At 35.6% G+C, this 18895-nt stretch overlaps 1 pseudogene; it reads left to right on the forward strand.

Annotated features, from left to right (window-relative positions):
- The first annotated feature begins 358 nt into the window (after positions 1-358).
- Positions 359-455, forward strand: LOC112541858 (U6 spliceosomal RNA; annotated as a pseudogene).
- The last annotated feature ends 18440 nt before the right edge of the window (positions 456-18895 follow it).

Consider the following 18895-nt stretch of genomic DNA (forward strand, 5'->3'; position numbering starts at 1 on the left):
GGCTGGAAATATTAATAAATACATAACCAACATATCATAGAAAATGGAAATGTGTCAGCCCTTCATGGTAGTCCAGACAAGAAGCACAACAATGAATACTAGCTCTATCTTTATTGTAAGATTATAGAATCTTGCAAGTCTAAAAGTATTTCTCCCCTCCTCCCCTTTTACTCTCCAGAAAACTAGGGAAGGTCCCTTCTGAAATGCTTCCCACACCCTCCCTCTTTCTGTGGACTGAGATATCTTTTATGTGCTGCTTTTATGTGCTGCTTATGTGGCTCTTCCTCCTGTCTCCCAAGACATTCTTACATACAAAATGGTAAACTCCTTGCATAATAGTGACAAGAAAACTACACGGATGCTAGCTTTGGCAACACATGTACTGAAACTGGAAAAATACAAAGAAGGTTAGCATGGCCCCGGCATAAGGATAACATGCAAATTCATGACATTTTGGGGGGGAATGGGGAATTATATGTGGGTGTTTTTGTTCTCACCTGCCCTGCCTGCCTGCCTGCCTGCCTGCCTGCCTGCCTGCCTTCCTTCCTTCCTTCCTTCCTTCCTTCCTTCCTTCCTTCCTTCCTTCCTTCCTTCCTTCCTTCCTTCCATATTATGTTTTAAGAGTTGTTTATATTGGTATTTTTATTTTTAAATTTTATTCACTATGAGCCACTGTGGTAAGAAAGGGGCCATATAAATCCAAATAAATAAATAAGATGCAATCACCAGGAATTAAATTTGTCTTATACAAAATAATGTATATCAGTGCTCATTGGATAGTATGGATTCAGGTTTTCCAATTAGTCTGTTGTATCATGTGACCCTCGCTGTTTCTTAAAGGTAATGATGCATGTTAATTTCTCATGTTGTTCTGTACCTCCAGAACTGTATGTTTCCTATCTCCTCCTCCATATACAGTAGAAGCCATGATGACATCATGTGCTTCATGATGACATTGTGAAAATTATGCATCATGAGAGCAGGACACAAAAGACATACAGGATGTAATTCACATCATTTGCATGACGATATCATATACACATGTCACTTGCCCTCATCCCCAACAGAAGTCCATGTCCTTGGCTATTTATGTAGGAAACCTTTCTAGTTACTGCTAGAACAAATCTCATGATTAAGAAATCAAGAAGTCAATTTTATTTTCCTGCCCATTGCCATCTGTTAGTTGATCCCAATATTTAGTCCAGTAGCTGATTGTGATGTGAGTCATAAACCTAGTGAATAGTCTTATTTCAGACTATTCAGTTGGTTTTCTGCAATATATTGATGTGTTTGAATGGTATGTTTTCTCTTAGATGATGGTTGTAATTATATATTGTTTTCCTTTTAACTTGTGAAGCCCCCTGGAATAATTTTGAAATTGGGCAACCTAGAAATTCAAAAACAAGCAAGCAAACAAAATATTGTCTATGGGATGGAGTTTGAAAACGGCCCAGTAGTAGAGTAGTTGAGACTGTTACTGGAGTATAGACAGTTTGGCTATATTACACCAGAGCTTAGATGGATCACTGGTTTTGATCCATTTCTAAGTATAATTTAATGGATTAGTTGTAAACTTTAACCAATAAATGGTTTGAGAGGTGAAATATCACTTACTTTCAACATGTCCATATCATGACACAGAGAAGCAGTAAAGCATTATCTTCAAGTGTCCCATTGATTTGATTTGATTTGATTTGGAGGCCACCTGATTCCAAAATGAATCTGGGCAGATTACAGTTTGAAAACAGAAAAAAAAAACCAATAAAGAAGAATCATAAAGAAAATGGGCAACAATATCCCACTGAAAAACAAACAAACAAATTAACAAAAAACACTGGAAGGGCTTCACACTCACCTTATCTCGAAGCCCAGGAGAACCTCCATGTTTTTAAAGACCTCTGTGATGTATTGGGGTAGGAGCCACACAACGTTCTAGGGGGATATCATTCAAATGAAGCACAGCAAGTAAGAACTGGGGAAAGGGCTTCATTAATGATCTCTCTGTTCTGGAGGCCTTTCCTTAGGGAAGCTTATTTGGCAGCTTTGTAGTCTTTTTTGTGCTAAATCAAAGTATTTTGATTTCCCCAGACTTAAATTTCACTTTTGAATTCACTAATATCAGGACTGTTCTAAATTTTGACTGCGCTCTGAGACTAGGTCCGACTGGTTTATGTACCTTTGTGACTAAATTCACAATGACATACTATGCCATGGATTAGGTTACTGTATCACTTCAATCTGTATTAATTTATTATGGTTAACTCTGCTCCTGCAACACTAGGAATTCTGTGATATTATTCATAATTCATGGTTATTTTGTTTTTAGCATTTTATTATCATTGGGCAATGCATCAATGCTAAGCAGGTGTTTGCCAAGTTATAACTTGAATGGATGCTGCTTGAGTTCCAGGGTGCAAAGGTGGGATAAATGTTTGAACTGTCTTTTGAAGACTAAATGATTTAGACAAAACAGTCTGTGTATAAAACTGTTCATATGTCCATAAGGAGAACAATTCTCTCTATTCAGACTTTTCTTCTTCCTTGGCTTGCCCTGTCCATTTTCATAATATAACAGCTCCCAGATATAGGATTAAAGAAAGGTTGGCACTGACTGTGTATCATATAAAATAACAAATGTTATATTACATTCTCTATCAAACTCCCACCCTGGAATTGGGAATATTAGAAGTGACTTTCTCAGCAACTAAGGCAATCTACTGGAGTGCTAATGTAAAGAAGCTTGTTATAATTACTGACTTCATTATCACTCAGACATAACAAATGCAGTCAAAGGAAATGGGGAACTTACAACATTTTAAGGTGTAAGTCTTGTTAGCACCTTACTGTTCAATTATGTTACATGCTCAGGATGAAAAGCCTTAGGCTCAGTTCAGGATCATGAAAATAAAGTTGTCTCACTTGAGCACTTCAAATTTACAATTAGAATCAGATGCTTTGCACTGCCTAGGGACTAGAGGATTATCTATAATTCCTTTGACCTCATCTAGCCAATGTTATCCACAAAAGAAGAGAATGCTACTAATGAGTTATGATAATTCAGTGTTATATTCTGTTATGGTGTCCTATCTTTGGCTAGTGAAATAGGAATGCAGCTTTGAGATAAATTTCTGAAATTATAATCAGTTATAATGATTATGATCAATTATAATATGAAATTATAACCAATCAATCAATAAACTGGTCACCTTAACAGGCTTCCTTGAGATCTTTAGAAATATAAGCCTAATCTTGGCTTTAGCACCAGACTACTCCTGACTGGGTACTACCAATGAACGTGAAATATCCCAGTTGGCAAGGTGGCTGTGTATCTCCACTTATGTGTACTTATGTAGTGCTAAACGATGATGTGCTTAATCATGCACAAATGAGTAAGCCATGATTGGTTAGATTCATATAGTGTTTTATATCAAAAACTATAGTTTTCAAACTGTAACGGCTATGTTCAGAAAAAAATGATTTTCAAGGAAGTGTCAGGAAAGTTCACATTTTACATGCAATCTTTACAAAGTACATAGTAGCAAACAAAAGGTTTTGGAATTCTTCCATGCACAATTGCACAGATTTTAGACATTCCTGGTCAAATTGTATGTTTCAAAGCAACCCTAAGTGAAGAGAAGCTGATAAAATCTCTACATGGTACAAAGTAAATTTAAATGTATATTTAATATTTACATGCAGTTGTTGACAGATTCACAATAAGAAAGCAATATGACAGATGTTTAACCATAGTTTATTTAATAGTTTATTTGATGTGTCTGGGTTGATGCAACAAACTAAGTTAAAACCAAACAAACCACAGTATCACTGAGCATACATAGCATCTATACCTGTACTTTCTTTTTCAGCATGTTGTGTGAACATGGCCACTGAGAAGCTTATTGCCTCCAAAACTAGATATAAAATATGGCCATCAAATGGGCAATTAACAGCCTAATCACTGTGGATTTGCCTGATCCCTTTTAGAATTATTCAAGTGGGTGATCATGACTATATCATCACCTTTTGTAGAAACAAATTCCTTCTTTCCTTCCTTCTGAATCTTCCACTACATAAGTACCATGGAAAGATAGAGACTACCATATCCAAACGGCAAAAATCCAGATGACCACTGGAAGGACAGATAATTAGACTTCTGAATTGCTTTGCTTCCATTTGCCAGCTGTCCAGATATTTGCAGCCAGATATAGCAGTCCCATTGGGATATAATTCCTGCCACCATTTTGTAAAAAAATAATGTCAGAAGAAACTTTCAAAACAGCAAAGAGTAAGGAAAACTGAAGGTATTATGCTCACCTCCTCTTACTTTTTACCTACCCAGCTAATGACAAACAATACATTCCTCTTTAGATGGCCTTTATCACTCTTTTATTTGACCCAAGAACTGCACATATTCATCCATATAATCCAGGACAGTATGTTAAATACAAATAAATAGAAACAATATTTATTCTAGCTGTGAGAGTTTTTGGCTAACAGTAGGTGATTTAAAAAGAAAAGAATAAAAAGAGATTATTGGTTCATCAGATGTTCCCAATCAAATTCTTGTTTCTTCAAGTCACCACTAGTAATTTACCTTTTCTCTACTGAGTACGTGGCAAATTTGTAGGCATATATACTGTTTTATTTTGAATCTGTAAATGACTAAACATAAATAATAAGTATGGATTCAAATTTGCATAAAGACATCATGTTGAATGTAAAGGTTATGAGCTTCTGTTCACTTAGGGTTTTATTGAAAATACAATTTAACCAGGGGTGCCAAAACTTTTACATGCAACTGTAAAATGAGAAAAGGCTTAGCAAAATCAACCTTAACATAATTATTGTACTCGTCATTCTGAAAGGTTCGAATATATGTTAATTGCCTCTGGGTGTTTTACCATTAGCATTTCATAACTAAATGTGGAGAATTAAATATTTATACCTGCCAGAAAGTGCTGCTCTGATAGTTTAAACCCAAGAGTTCTCTTCTCTCTGCTCTTTCCAATGGGGTCCTGAAAGGTTTAGCCAGAGGCTGGCTTTGTTTTGGTTTGGTTTGGGATTTTTTGCTATTTCAAATCTTTATGCTCTCTTTAACAAGACTCTTGAGCAGCCAAAGTGAACAAGGTCAACATGGTGGGGAGAGGGCAAATGTATCTCTATCTTCATTCTTTCCTATTTGACTCAGCCTTCCTAATCATAAGCTAGCTGTTTTTCAAAAGCCAGTTTCCCTGTTACAGTGTTATTATTAAGGCATTAAGGCAATGGTTTGTACATAGTATGAAAAGAAGAGAGAGATTTAGAACCATTAGAAGTTGAGTTTGGAGTTAGGCCCTAGAGCCAAACTGAAAATTCTGCTCAATGTAATCTGTACTGGTATATGGGACTCAGTGCCATATAAATGGAAAGAATTCAGTCCTGCTCTGCAAATCATTCATACGCATATCAAATCAGAAATAAACTCCACTGAGTTCACTGGGAATCTTCCCAAGTACAGGACTTTTAATCTAAATGTATTAAATGCCCATTTTTGCTTGAAGTTATGAGATACATGCAGAACGTTTTGTCTGCAACTTCAGCAGCCTTTATTTAACTTAACTCTGCTAACAAAAAATGGGCATTTAATACATTTAGATTAAAAGTCCCATAACTGCATGTCTTTAGAATAATAAGTAGATTTTCATACATTACAAATTACCCTTGGAAGGAGCAGAATGTGTATTACATCATATAACAGATAGAAATAACTTAAAATATAAGAAAACCATCAGAATTCTAGAAATGGATTTTGATCTAACGCTGCCAAACCATAAAAAAATATTCTATAACATCCTGGAGCAGTTAACATGACAATTAATATTAAACGTGAACCACCTTTCACATTTCACATTTGTATAAAGAAATGCTATTACTTCTTTGTTACCAAACTGGGCATATTTGGAAATCTAACTTCTCATTTTTTATAATAATTTAAACACTGACCCTATCTAAAACATAGCAATATATTTCACTGATATTAATAATGTACTTATCAAGTCCATTTACTCACATACCAGTTGATCATTTGAATCAGGACACCAAGGAGCCCAGTTCTCAGAATTAAAGGACTTTCTTGTTATAACAGATTACATCCACACTGAGAGAGTGAGAAAGAGAGACAGAAGGAAAGACAGAGGTTATCCATTTTGCAAATTTCACTGATCTCTTTTATATGTGTATATAATTTTTATTGAAGATTTTAATTGCAGTAATAAAAAATAATACACACTAAACTCAGAGAAAGAAAAGAAAGTAAAAAGGGAGAATAAAAGGTACAAAGAAAGAAAAAGGAAAGAAAAAGGAAAGAATGAAATAAAGAAAAAGGAAAATAGTTTATTTATTTATTGATCAAATTTATATAGCTGCCTATCTCACAAGAAATAATTCTGGGCGGCATACATCAATCAAATAAAAACAATAATTATATAAATACAATCATTATAAAATATAAAACAATCATTATTAAAAATTAAAATATTAAAAAGTAAAATATACAAAACAGAGGCATGGAGAGAGTGAATATATCAATAGTGGAGCCATCTTAAGATGTTATTGCTTCCCTGGGACCCCTAAGCCTGGTGACATAACCAGGTCTTGAGGGACTTCTGGAACATTAACAGGGATGGAGCTAACCTGACATGGGGGGGGGGGGAGATTGTTCCCTAAGGCTGGTGCCACAGTGGAGAAGGTCTGCCTCCTGGGACCCACCAAATGTAAGTACCTGGCAGAAAGTACTTGCAGCATGCCTTCTCTGCCAGATCTAATGGGACTGGCTGATGTAATTGGGGAGTGGTGGTCTTGAAGATAACCTGGTCCCATGACATGAAAGACATTAAAGGTTAAAACTAGCACCTTGAATTGGACCTGGAAGCCAACTGGCAGCTAATGCAGCTCGCAGAGCAGGGGTGTAACATGTGCTGTTCTCTGAGCACATATAACTGCCCACGCCATTGCATTCTGTACCAGTTGAAGCTTCTGGATTCTCTTCAAAGGCAGCCCCATATAGAGCACATTACAGCAGTCCAATCTGGAGGTGACTAGGGTATGAGTGACTGTAAAGAAGTGATTTCTAATCCTCATCACAGGAAGTATAAAAAAGTATACAAATCCCCTACAGTATAAGACTACAAAAAGATATCTCTTCTTCCTATAACCCAACCCTTATCTATAAGTAAACCCATAAGACATTAACTTTTTAATCCTGACTGATGGATATGGCAGAAAATGATAAACTGACTTGCCTATTAAAAGAAAACTCAAACAACTACTCCCTTAAAGAATGGAAACCATTGATGGACTATTTGCAAAATGCAGGTGGGGTGAAGCTACATGAGGATTTGAAGATTAGATTATAAATGTAATGGGATATGTTTAGACAAAGAATTATTCCTATTTAATGTATTAAAAACTAGCACTTATGATAGCCTTATTATTTCTAAGACCAGAGATAGATTGGAAGTTCTCTATTTTTCATATCTTTTCTTTTTTTACTTTACCTCACTTTTTCTTTTCCTTTTCTTTATATTTTGCATTTCAAATTTTCCTTTTCATTTCTAACTTTTAAATATGTATTTTTAAAATCTCAATAAAATATTATATAAAAAAAAACTTTTCAATCCTGGGGTCAGCAAAAAGTGCATAAAGATTTGCCAGAATTTCATTAAAATGTGCCTTATTTTAACCTTGATCAAATAAACCAACTTTATATTCCTTCCTTTTACCTCTGAAAATCTTAATCTTTAATTCATTCAAATATTGTCGTAGGATTTGATTTCTCTTCAATTCTTGTTTGTCCCATTGCATAGGCTTCTTCTTTTGTAAATCCAGTGAGAAGACATTATCCATGTCATTCTCTTGCTTTATCATTTGCATTTCCCTTTTAATTATTAAGACATCAGCCAATTTCTTTTGCATATCCAGTAAAAAGTCCTTATCTGGGACATTCTCTTGTCTCCTGTCACTTTATTTCGGCTTTAAATATAAATACCTTCTCTATCTTGTAATCCACACTTTTTTTTAATCTAATATTTCCAATACCATTATTTCTTCATCAAGCAAGATTTGTTTTACACCTGTCATTCCTTCATTAACATCCCTTAAACATAATCTATCCATAGAAGTGGAAATCGTTACTAATACTGTTAATATTTTGGCTACCATTTTCTGGGCCCATTCTTCGAAGATCTCCTTTAATATTTCAAATGTTATGATGTTTTGTTTCACTTTGTAAATCCCAATCCTAATCAAAAACAATGGCAGTTTTTTTTGTTTTTGCCTGGAATCTTTAGTGTCCTCTAGTGTCCAGTTTAAATCATAAGGTTTCTAATCTTGTTTATGACTTACAGTAGACAAAATAATTCTGGTTAATGGAAAGCTGTTTATTTTATATAGTTAGTTCCAAAATCTTATAGTAAAAGTTTCAATATTCCAAATTTATCTGGACCCTTAATTTGTTTATAGCTTTCTTGGTTCAAAATCTTATTTAGCTTTTTGCCATTTAGTTCAAATTCTTTAAGTTCTTAAACTTAGAGTTAATTTTTCTTTTGTTCAGAAATGAAGATAGAGTCACACAAAAAGCTTAGTGATGAAACGTGGCATCTTGGAAACCCTCTAAGCAGCCAGAAATTGAAGCCAGGTGACTTTTAAAACTTATCATTCTGAAGATCTCTAATAGCTTTAAGATGGTTAGATAAACAATTTACTATAGTGATTAGAAGCAAGGCTAGCAAACTTAGTGTCCTTTAAAAGGCTCCATCATGGCTTGATGATTGATCCCTTCATCTCCCAGCACTCAATCCCATAAGAGGCGGCTATGTGTGGGTCTCAGACTAATGTGTGGATCAGGATTTATTTCTGCACCAGCCAAGTCTGCGTAAGATAGTAAGCCAGAACTGATGAAAATTCTGGCTTATCAACAATGACTGCATGTATGCTTGTGCACTTTCCAGTTGGTCTTGCTTTGCACCTCCTGTCAAGAATGTAATGGGCTTAAAAAGCTTAGTGACGAAACCTGGCATCTTGGAAACCCTCTAAGCAGCCAGAAATTGAAGCCAGGTTCATGGTTGGCTTCCATATCTTGGCTTGTTAGAAGACAAAGAAAGAATTGCTCATTACTGGTAAGTCAGGATTACCTACAATTCCAGCTTTTTGGGCAGCTATATTCATACAAAAATGGGAAGTTGAAATTAGTTGAAATTTTGATTTTGGTCAATAATAGTATAAAATAATAAAATGGAAGAATACTTACTTAAAATAGGTATTGGGACAGTTTTCTGTCTTAACAGTAACCTACAGATACATTAAATGACTTAAAATAGATTAATATATAAAGGGGTTGGACTTACTGTATAAATAAGCACTAGTTGAAAAACTGAGAAGAGATTGATTTGCCAATATTTTATTTCATCCATGTCCATTCAACTATCAGCAGAAGGAAGATTGTAAAATTTTGCTAATTTTGAAAACATACACATACATATAGTTACAGATATCAATCCTATTTATTGATTGAATACATGTACATCAGGCTTTTGATACATGATGTTTAAGATGTCTATCTGCACAAGGATGGTTTTTTTTAATGGCATGATTATGACATATGTGATATGGGTATAATTGTATATTTTTGAGCATGCTCCTTCTACTTAAAAAAAAAAATCTGATTGTTGCAAGATTTCATGAAATGTTGAATCCTAAACTATATGAAAAACCAAATTTGCTGCTTATAAATGTGCACAATTACTGCTTGTTCCACATGATAGCAACAAATGCTACAGGCTGGTATGCTTAGCCAATTTATACTGATAAATTAAGATCTGCTGGCGTATGTAAGAGAAGTGCAGGAAAGCTATCTTTTTAATCACAGGAGTTATATAACCACTAATGTATAGGTTTATATTAAGGGTTATTTAATATCAGATATGTCTTTCATTATTCTGCTCATGAAATATAATGAAATTCTAGACATTAATGTGATTCTAGATATCTTTACCAGGTTACATGTTCCAGAGAATGTCAGGTTTTTTTTTCTTCTAACATGGAAAGAATTCCACTGTGTTGACTCTGTTTCCAAAATCTCAGAACCTAGTGCACTTTTAAGCATACGGTATTTTGGACAGTTCTTTTCTTATTAAGCTTCTCTATTATTCAACTAATCTATTGTTCCAAAAAGGAAAAGAACAAAAATAAAGGTCAGGTACCTTTCACTGAACAACATTTGTTTGGATGAATCAGAAGTTTCGACTGAATAAATGTTTCCTAATTGGAAATCCTTCACCTCCACACTTCGTTTTTTTCATTTCAATGTATCTGTGCAGGTGAGGACATAAATAATCCATTACCTTGAACAGCAGATTTGAGAAAGACAATTGTAGGATAGATAGGCTGATACTCCAATTTGTGTTGTGTTGTGCTGTGTGGCTGGGTGGGTGTAGATAGAAAGATTAAAATTATTACAATAAAATATTAGATAGAAATATGTAGGTTAATTTAAACAATAGAACAATATTTATACTTCTAATGCATTTTGAGGCTGCATATGTAGATCCAGTAGACAAAACCTAGCCACAATGATCTCCTAGGAGATTGCTAATATGGTTTGTCTATTCTTCCAAGTTCTTTTTAAAAGGAACTACTGTATATGAATTGGTCAAAATACTGATTAGAATAAGACATTAAAATAATACATGTCCCATAGATTTTACCTCTTTCAGCACATATAGAGATCTTATTTCCCAGATCTGTTCATCCATTCCTTTGAGCTTCATACTGTCTCTGCAGATGAAGTGTGCGCACAGAATAAATCAGAAAAGAAAAGAAAAGAAAAGAAAAGAAAAGAAAAGAAAAGAAAATTATATTCAGCTTACATTTTGGACATCTGAATTAGTATATTTATTACCTTCATGCTGTTTGAAGTTAGGGTAAAATACTTTTACCAATTCATTTATCATTCATTAGATTACTTTGTTACTGTTTCAGTAAAGTGAGGCAGATGATCAAACTCTTTTGCTAATTGATATATCAGCTATCATTAGTGATAACAAAGAATTCAAAAACTACAAAACATCTGAGATAAAATATAATGGTTGCATGTATACTTAAAATATTTTGACAGTTTTCTTAAAGAAAAGATAACTTGAATACCATGAAGGTTTACTTTTGATATAATTATTCCCATTTTTAAAATTTAACGATCTACAAAAGTTTTGAATACTCATAGTTATAAATACTGACACTGTGTGTAAATCTTTGTGCAAAGAAGTACCCTTTTAATGCATAAAGATGAAGGAAAAGACCAAGAATAATGTTTAACCCATTTTATCCTCTGCTATTAATCATTGTAAGGAATAGACAGTGCACTTTAAATGGGCCATATATAAAGAATAAAATGTTTGAAGGTATTGGATTAATCTATTAGATCACCAAATTAATGTGAGACTGGAACAATGCTTCAGCATCTAACGATCATCAAAACTATAAATCTAATGTATTGTTTTCATCTTTTGATGTGCCAATGTTAGTATTTCCAGAGATCATGCAGAGTCATCATGTTTATTTGAAGTAGATTAAAATTGTGGCTGCTTTAATGTTTTGAAAAGTGGTCTTTTGCTCATGTCAACATACTTTATGAAGTGCCTTTTTCAAATGCTCCTCACAGCTTTACTGGCATGCATAAATTCAGGCTATATGTTAGCTGTCTACAGCACTATAGCACTAAGCTATAGGCAGCTATTTTATGTACAAATAAGAAATAAGTGGAAATTTTAAGATGGCCAAAGTGAAATTGAGAAATTGGGAAAATGCTGAAAATATACAAAATAACACATGCAAATAACAACAGCAAGGACCAAAATGTTAGGCAAAAGCTAAGAGAAGCCTATCATTATGAATGAGAAGCCATTTGAAATGTAAACTATTGTGGAAAGCTGCTGAAATGAACACTATTTAGAAATATGCCAACCAATTAAAGGCAAGCAAAAGGAATATATCAGAATAAGAAAGCCTTAATGGATGTAGTATGAATGGCCTTGTTAACAAGATGCCATCCTAAAAAGTGGGCAAAATATCACAATGGAATGAAAAATAAGCAATATTCCACTGTTTTAGCATATTGTGGGAGAAGGCAACAGTGATGCTCAAGCTGGCAGAGTTCTCATAAAAGTAATAATTTGTTTCAGGTAACCAGTACAGCCATAACAGCATCTTTGTAGCTGTAATGGTGTAAGAGTACAAAAAAGACAGGTAAACAACAGCTTTTGGATCTGGCCAACATAAGGGAATATAATCTTGAGGCAGCTGGGCATAGCAAGGATCCCACTTTCTCCTTCTTCTAAAGTCATCTAAGTATGAATAAGGAACATAACTACAGTAATAAATCTATCTCAAATTATCTCTGCAACATCAGTATTGCACTTATATTAAGTAATAATTTGTATTAAACCATCTTCCCAACATCTTATAACAATAAAATCAAGCTGTATTATATTTTAACATTGTGGCGTGCACAAAATCCATTTCTATTAATCCTAAAGTAGGGGAACAACCGTGTTGTGTGGGAGCAAGATTAGTTAAATAAAGGAGTGTGCCTTCCCTAAGTGAATAACATAGGAAATTAATTGCATGGGAAGAATGTTTCTGCTGAGGTAAATATTAGCTGACCAACTTCAGAAATCACAGAGCAGGAGTGGGAAATTGCACATAGCTCCTTGAATTCCAGCCACATGAGACTATGCACCAAGAAAGTTTGACTAGAGAATGCCAGATTTTCAGTGGGAGAGGGAGCTGTTTCTTGCTTTTGCAAATTAAGGTAGAAAAGGAAATAGGAAGTTGCTGTGGGCAATCATTTCCACTAATCTGCCCCAAATTGCAGTGCACCATTTTGGCCCTGAAACTTGGAGGGCCAAAAGATTTAGGGCTTAAGGATTGTGGGTTTAAAGGCTTTACGGGCAGGAATGAAAGCCGTTTCCTCCAAAGCACATGAAAACACCTCCCACCCAACATCAACTTTGTCATTCTAGTGATATCATCACATTACCAGATAGCCATCTTCAGCCCTTTGAAGGTCAAGACACAGAGATTTCTGGCACCTAATCCTTCAAACATTGTCTATTTCTGCCACAGAAGAGCCAAAAATGTCATCTTTTTTCCTTTGCTTTATTCTGAAGAGCTTCCTCAGCTTCTATCTGCATTTCAGGGTTAGCTATTGTTAGTGCCAGTGGAGTTAGTTCCAATTTCCCAACAATTGAAGTACGTAGGATTGGAGGGTGGATATTTGTTGAGGCAACAAAAAGAAGAGAAGTCGTTCCATTCTTCTTTGCTACATCTCACTTCCTGTGAACCAGCTTCTGGGGTGATCAAGTTTGTGATCTGAAATATGGCACCTTTCAGTAATTCCAGTGTTACTCAGGGAGATCAGGGAGATGAGGGGACAGTCTGCCCAGCCCCAAATATTTCAGTACCAGGAAATCAAAGGTTCTGATACTAGTTGGCCCTTTTATAAGTCTAGGTTTTGTTTTGTTTTTTAATTAGCCAGTTTCATGTAATTGAGTAATAGGCCAGATCCTGTTTATGGTCCAGAGGTTCTCCACTTCAGATTCTGAACAATGAAAACTTTCTTTGCAACTTGTAATTAACAACAGATTAAATGTGTTTGTATATTAATAATGGCACTATGAAACATGAAGAACACCTGCATATTTGCCCTTCTACTTCCCAGCTGGTATTTTGCACTAATAGTAGGATAATGGCAGTATGTATATTCACCATTTTTCCCTGAATTACATGATTCTTATCCTCCCATTTAGGAACAGAACATTACTGTAACAACAGATAAGAGCTGTTAAATTTAAAGATGTCATGCTAACTAATTTAATTGTGGCCGGGTTAAAAAGAAAAAAAAAATCAAAGGGTCATATTTATGATTAATAAATCTCATCTAATTATACATTGACAGAACTTGAATTATATTTTTGTCTTTTTTCATAGCAAAGCTGTAGGAATAGCCAAACTAACAGCACTAAATGGATTTCATGATAAAGATTTGTAGCTATTAGGTCAAATCTGACTTATTAGTGCATTAATTTTCCAATTTTTTTTCCAGAGGTTTTTAAATAGCTCAAGTAATACTATTCTTGAGTCATTTATGTCCTTTGGCAAATAAGACTCATGGAACAAAATTACTCTACTTGCTGGAAAAAAGAAATACACATAAAAAGGCATTAGTTTCCAGGTTATTTTATTTAAAAAGAGAATGTGAGATTTCAGAAGGAAGACTTTATATCTAGCCCAGGGGTAGTCTCTGTGATTACTAAAAGAACATAGGAAGATCAGTCTAATAAACTGAAAACCAGTTTATTAATGTTTTGTTTACTGTACTACTGTACAGTAGTACAGTAAAAGTCACTACAGTACTTTTGAAATAAAATTATGACTCGGCCAATTGCTAAAAGAATTTTTTGGCTGATAAAATGGACATTCCAAGGTTCACGATACTCCAAGCTCTGCCTTTTTAGTGCCAGTTCACATCTGTTTGCTGTTTGGTCAGGTTCAATAACAGTGCTTGGCTGCACCGAAGGATAATGAAATCTCCTCTTGGGGAAGAATTCATGGTTTCTTGATCTGGGGCATAGTTTCTTAAATATGAAAAATAGCAGCTAAGTATTCTTAAAACTGGATAACTAAGAAATGCATTTTTTCAGCAATTTTATTGCACCATAAAAGTAACACTTTCGTTCATCCAATAGACTTGTCCCTAGTGGCAGTTTTATCCCAATAGCTATATTATATGAACCAACTGAATAACTTTTTCCAAGTAATGGAAGAATTATTTTAGTAGCAATAGTTAAAAGTTTTACTGGTGAAGCACCATTCTATATCAGAGAAATAATCCTGTACATTGCTTGTTAGTAAGAGTATCTAGGTGGGAGAACTGTGTTATTTTGTTGATAGTGGTGGTGGTGGCTCTCTACAGCTTTGAAAATAGCCTCTCCAGCCCTTCAGTGGTCCTTCCCTAGCCAATACATTCTGGGAAATGCCATGGAGCAACAAACAAATATTTTAAATTTTAAAATGTAATGATGGAACATAGAATTTTTTAAGTCAACTCAAAACATTGATAAATAAGTAGCACTTTAAACACCTGCAGTCATGAACATTTCACTGGAACTCTCCTCCCCTCCTTTTTTTGCGGGGGGGGGGGAGAATGCAAAAAAAAGTTTGCCCTTTTTATGATTATTCTCATGAAATTGGTGCAGCTTCTGTTAATCAGAAAGATAGAAAGTTCATATCAGATCTTGGTATAAATGCACTCAGCATCCTTTCTCAATCTTTTCCATCATATTCAGGTAAAGCAATGAAGAATCTGGCCCAATATAGTGAACTCAGTCCTGATAGGATGGTGGTTCTATGCTCAAAGTATTAAAATTAAAAATAAACACACCACTGAAGAGGAATAATAATAACCAGGCAACTACAGGCCAATTACCCACTTGCCCACAACTTTCAGATTGCTAAGTGGTGTAGTAGCTGATGCAGTCCAACAGCACCTAGTTGAAAACAAGCTCTTTCCATCTGAGCAGAAAGGAAAATGCCCAAACAGCAGAAGGACAAAAGATCAGCTCCTAACTGACAAGATGATTTTGGAAAACTGTAAGAGAAGGAAAACCAACTTGAATGTAGCTTGGATTGATTAAAAGAAGGCATTTGACTCCCTGCCACATGACTGGATAATCAAGCGCCTAGAAATAACAGGAGTCAATAGAAACATCAGAAGCGTTGTGCAAAGATCAGTGGCACAATGGAAGACACAGTTGCTGGTCAATGGTGATAGACTGGAAGAGGTTAACATCAAGAGAGGAATCTTTCAAGGAGACTCATTATCATCACTACTGTTTGTCTTTGCATTGATTCCTCTGTCAGCAATACTGAACAAGTCAGGCCAGGGCTATCAAACATCAAAAATATCAGCCAGGCTATCCCACCTCCTTTACATGGATGATCTGAAGCTGTATGGAAAAACACCACCTGAAATGGAATTGCTGCTCAACACTGTCCAAATATACAACTAAGATATTGCAATGGAGTTTGGACTGGACAAATGTGCCACCCTTACCATCAACAGGGAAAAATAGTGAAAACTGAAGGAATCAAGATGCCCTGTAGAAATAACATCAAGAATCTGGATGAATAAGATCACTACAAATACCTGGGCATCCTTCAGGCTGACACATCAAGTGCACTGAAGTCAAGAGCAAGGTTAGTAGTGAATACATCAGAAGAGTGAAGAAAATATTAAAGTCCAAACTCAGTGGTGGACATACGATCAAGGCAATTAACATCTGGGCAATTTCAGTCATTAGATATACAGCTGGAATAGTGGACTGGACTCAAGCTGAACTAAAAGCCCTTCATCCACACAGTGACATTGACAGACTCTACTTACCTACTACTTAGGTGGGCATGGAATGCTGCAAGTACACCAGGCAGTTGAAGAAGGAAAAAGGGCATTGGAAGAATATCTGAAGGACAGTGAAGAAGATGCACTGAAATAGTACACCATGAAGGCTTACTGAATACCAAAGAAACCAAACTGGCCTATAAGAAAGACCAAAAGAAGAATGGAAAAGAGACATGGCAAAGCAAAGTATTATATGGCCAGTATACAAAAATACTAGCAGGAAAAGCAGATAACAACAAGACCTGGCAATGGCTAACAGCAGGACAGCTGAAAAAAGAGACAGAGGAGCTAATTCTGGCTGCACAAGACCAAGCCTTAAGAACAAATGCATATAAATCCAGAATTGAGAAGACAGCAACAGACAAGAAATGCCACCTCTGCAAAGAAGCTGAAGAAACAGTGGACTACCTAGTTGGCTGCTGCAAGAAGATCACACAGACTGAGTACAAACAACAGCATGACAAAGTAGTAACAATGATGCATTGGAATATCTACAAAAATGCCACTTGCCTGCAAGCAAGAACTGGTGGGACCACAAAATAGACAAAGTAATAGAAAACGAAGAAGCTAAAGTGCTCTGGAACTTTAGAATTCACACAGACAAGCACCACACAACACCCCAGACTTAACAATTGTTGATAAGAAAAACAAAAAATCTGGATAGTGGACACTGCAATACCTGGAGACAGCAGAATAGAAGAGAAAGAACTGGAGAAAAATCACAAAATATAAAGACCTGCAAATAGAAGTAGAACGATTATGGCAAAAGAAAGCAAAGATAGCAGCAATGGTAATAGGCACCTTCGGTGCGATAGCAGAACATCTGGAGCACCACTTGAAGACCATCAGTCAATTGCAAAAGGCAGCTTTACATGGAACAGCTTATATCCTGTGACAATACTTTTAACACCATCAAACAACAACATCTTCCTATCCCAGATCCTTGGGAAGGACTCAATAGGTGGATAAAAATGCCAAAACCAGTCTAAACATCTGGCTAACTGTGTGACCAACCATAATATTAATAATAAATGATACAAGGAGAATCCTCTCAGAGAGAAGAGGACTTGTTTCCCAATTTATGTTACAGAACCAGAAATACAGGATGTTCATACGTTCCCCTTAGCCACCTCATAATTAAAAATCCTTTGTATTTTGTATACATTATCCATGGAAATTTATCCACATTCTTCAGCTGCTTTGGAAAAAAAAATCATGCTAAAAACAAATTGGAATAGCTAAAAACATAGAAATTTCAGTGCATAAGATAACTCCTCCTTGTCTCTAGGTTTCTTCTTTCTGGGAAAGGTTTTGGAGAAGGTGATATGGAATGAGCTACAGAGGATCCTAGATGGAGATTATCTAGATCCCTCCCAGTTAGGATTCAAGGCCAGACATCACACCAAAACAACATTGGTCATTTTGGTAAATGATATTTGTTGGGACCTGGAAGGTGGGAGAGTCCCCCTCCTTTCCTTTTAGATTTCTTGCTGCGGTCATTCTGTAGGATACTTACGATACCTGTGTCCAGACCAGTGGATGGCCTCTTCTAGTAACTTCATATAGTTGTTAAATAGCAGTGGAGACAAAGCTGAACCCTGTGGCACCCACAATAGCACAACCTTGATTGCTCTTCCCCCACTAATACTGGCTAGAATCACCCACTGAATTGTTAACCCTGTAAGGTTTGCCTCTAGGATATCTTAGAGACCAGTGTTTCTCAATCTCAGCAACTTTAAGATGTGTGGACTTCAACTGTCTAAATTCCCCAGCCAGCATGTTAGAGACATTGCCCCCTCCATATGGAATCTGCCTGCAGGAAGTGGATGCTTAAGGTACTATCCCTGTCAGAATTCAAGGGCCTGAAGTCAGTCCTTGATGATGGACTATACACTCTGGAATACCTTGTTGCTGGAGGCTTGTCTGTTACCTTCCTTATTAATTTTTGGAGGAGCTGTGAAGATTGTTTTATTTAAACAGGTGTCTGGAATTTGATTTGTCTGTCCTGTTTGATTTGTGCACTGTTTATATCAGATTTTACGGTGACAAGCACGGCTGCTTTTTTCGGGATTCCTTTATGCCTTTGAATCGGTCGTCTTATTATGTTTTTAAATCATATTATTGCAAACCACTCAAAGTCTTGGGAGGTAAACTGTATATAAATTTGTGAAGATGTGTACATAGTTATTGTCTGAAAACCTGAATACTGCTTAGGACAATCCACAATTCTGCATGGCCATTCAGAGTGAGGGAAACATAATTTCAAATGGATTAGATGCCACCAAACAGATCTATAGTCTTAAAAAAAGCCTTTTCCTTGCTAAACTATTACATTTGCCCTCCTCAGTTTGGGAACTGCTTTTATATTCTTATATATCTGAACCTATGTATTTAGGCTATGAA

The sequence above is a fragment of the Python bivittatus genome, unplaced genomic scaffold (assembly GCF_059951505.1).
Source record: "Python bivittatus isolate LINGU-HERP-01145 unplaced genomic scaffold, Pbiv_v1 ctg000590_np1212, whole genome shotgun sequence".
In the NCBI taxonomy this organism is placed as follows: Eukaryota; Metazoa; Chordata; class Lepidosauria; order Squamata; family Pythonidae; genus Python; species Python bivittatus.